General features: G+C 45.4%; 1 long non-coding RNA gene across 1 annotated transcript in view; it reads right to left on the minus strand.

Annotated features, from left to right (window-relative positions):
* Nucleotides 1-2,593, minus strand: part of LOC102375219 — a 6,024-nt gene that overhangs the window by 2,186 nt on the left and 1,245 nt on the right. The window contains exon 2 of the long non-coding RNA XR_324146.1: nucleotides 376-432. This is a non-coding gene — a long non-coding RNA (uncharacterized LOC102375219). The remainder of the gene's footprint in view (nucleotides 1-375; nucleotides 433-2,593) is intronic.

The following is a 2,593-nucleotide window of genomic DNA, read 5'->3' on the forward strand; positions in this document are numbered from 1 at the left end:
GGACTAAAAGGTAGAAAAATTTAAAACCAAGCGTGGAATATAGCACCTCGGGGACCTTTGCAAACACAGCGTATGGTAACACCCCCTGCCACTTGCACAAAGCAACAGGAGTCAAAACAGGGACAGTGAATGGGTTAAAAAAAAATGGGGTTACAGGACATGGGGTCTTGCAGGATCCAGCTTCCACTGACATGCCTAGTTTTCTGTGGACCACAGACATCTGAACCGAACCATTCATTCAGCAAGGGAAGGAGACCTAGCTCTAGAGTATTGCTGTTTTCTTTCCCCTTAGTATAGGCAATAAATAACCAATATCTCAATGCCAGTCTGCAGCAAACAAGGTGCTTTAACGGTGACTATTTGAATTCATCGCACCTCTCATCAATGTTGCAAAATGCTGTACTCTTCTCATCCAGATCAATGTTGCTCATCCTAAAAAATTAGGAATTAACAGTTATGGATTTGGGCATTTGCATTCAATTGAGATAAAAATAAGTGAGTTTTCTCCATGATGAAAATGAAACACCACTATATATAATGTATATATTAATAGTGTTTTATATTAATCATGGAAAAAATGTGGATTTGGATTAGGTTTTTTTTATATCTGAAAATTGGGGATTTTTGTTTCAATCAGAGAAAACCAGGATCATTGCGCATAACTTCTTGCTGTCAGATCTGAAAACTCAAACTTCCCCCTCTGAGATTTACCACTTTAATGAATGCACCAAATAAAAGCCGTCTAACGGCCAGCATGTGATAATTAACCCCTACGGCAGCTGTGCAGAAGCCAAGGAGACAGTGCATCGGATATAATCCCAACACTCCTCCAGGGAGCCAGGTAACAGGGAATAATCTTCACCTGCCCTTCAACCAGGACAGCTGTTTTGCTGCAAGGGGATGGCAATCCTTTGTGCTGAAAGGGTTTCTATAGTGGTGAAAGGGCACTGGGAAATTTTTCCCCTTGAGTGTGAGCATTGTTGTACCGAGCACATTGCAGAAGGGCACAGGCACACAGCAAGCCTGCCTTGGGGCCCTGGGTTTCAGTGACAAATTCCACTCGAAACAGTGATTTTTCATATGATTTGGAGGGAGGGAAGGCAGCTTCTGTGGAGTCCAATTTAATTCCGCCCAAACATTGTTTGTTCATTTGCAAAATATTGCCACCTCCTATTGTTATGAGCCACGCACGAGGTTTAACAAACAATTTGAGCATTAACGAACACCAAATTAGGGGAGCAGCAGGAAGTCCAAAGGGTAATTCATGGATTAGTCTCCCTGAACTTGATAGTCAATGATGGTTGCACAACCAGGCCCTAAATTGTTTTATTAAGGAAAGAGCTGAACTGTAATTTGTGCAAATGGAAAATCTCAAGGAGAGAAAAATTTAGGTCAGGAATAAAAACAAGAGATTGTGATCTAGGACAATTACCATTTTCTAAAAGAAAAAAAAAAAAAATAGTTGTTGGTTTTTTTTTTTCCCCCCTCTTTCTTTTTTCCATTTTTTTGCTTTTTTCTCCTTTGTTCCCAGATTCTCTCTTTTCTCCTCAAGTAATGACAGGGAGGAGAATTAAATATAAAAATCTGACGGGGAAAAATCCACTGAACTCATCTTTTAATTAAAGAGCCTTCCTTTCTCCAACTCCAAAGTCTGCTTTTCATAGTAGGTAGGGTTGGAAGGGACCTGAACAGATCACCAAATCCAACCCCCTGCCATGGGCAGGAAACAGCGCTGGGATCAAATGACCCCAACTAGGTGATTGTCTAGCCTTGTTTTGAAGACCCCCAGGGTAGGAGCCAGCACCACTTCCCTTGGAAGTTGGTTCCAGATCCTAGCCGCCTTGACTGTGAAGTAGCGCCTCCTGATGTCTAGTCTGAACCTACTCTCTAGCAACTTGTGGCCGTTATTCCTTGTTACCCCTGGTAGTGCTTGGAGGAACGGGGACTCTCCCATTGCCTGCTGCTCCCCCTTGGCCAGTTTATAGGTGGCCACTAGATTCCCTTTCAGCCTTCTCTTGTGGAGGCTGAACAGGTTCCGGTCCCGTCACCTCTCCTCGTAGGGCCTGCCCTGCTGCCCCCCCCCGATCATGCGGGTGGCCTCCTCTGGACGCTCTCCATGCTGGCCACATCCCTCCTGAAATTCGGCACCCAGAACTGGACGCAGTACTTCAACTGCGGCCTGACCAGTGCTGCATAGAGGGGGAGGATCACCTCCTTGGAACTGCTCGAGATGCACCTGTGGATGCATGACAAGGTGCGGTTGGCCCTACTGATCGCATCCTCACATTGTCAGCCCATGTTCATTTTAGAATTGCATGATCCTTTTCTGCCTCTGCACTGACGAGAAGGGAGTTCCCCAGCCTGTAGGTCTGCTGCTGGGTCTTCCTCCACAGGTGCAGCACCTTGCACTTGTCAGTGTTGAAACCCATCCTGTTCTCATCCACCCACCCCTGTAACCTGTCTAGGTTTGATTGCAGCCTATTCCTCCCTTCTAGCGTGCCCACATCCCCCAACATCTTAGTGTCGTCAGCAAATTTGAACAGGGTGCTTTTTACCCCCTCGTCCAAGTCACTGATGAAGATGTTGAACAGTG

Source organism: Alligator sinensis, unplaced genomic scaffold (genome assembly GCF_000455745.1).
Source record: "Alligator sinensis unplaced genomic scaffold, ASM45574v1 scaffold209_1, whole genome shotgun sequence".
Lineage (NCBI taxonomy): Eukaryota > Metazoa > Chordata > Crocodylia > Alligatoridae > Alligator > Alligator sinensis.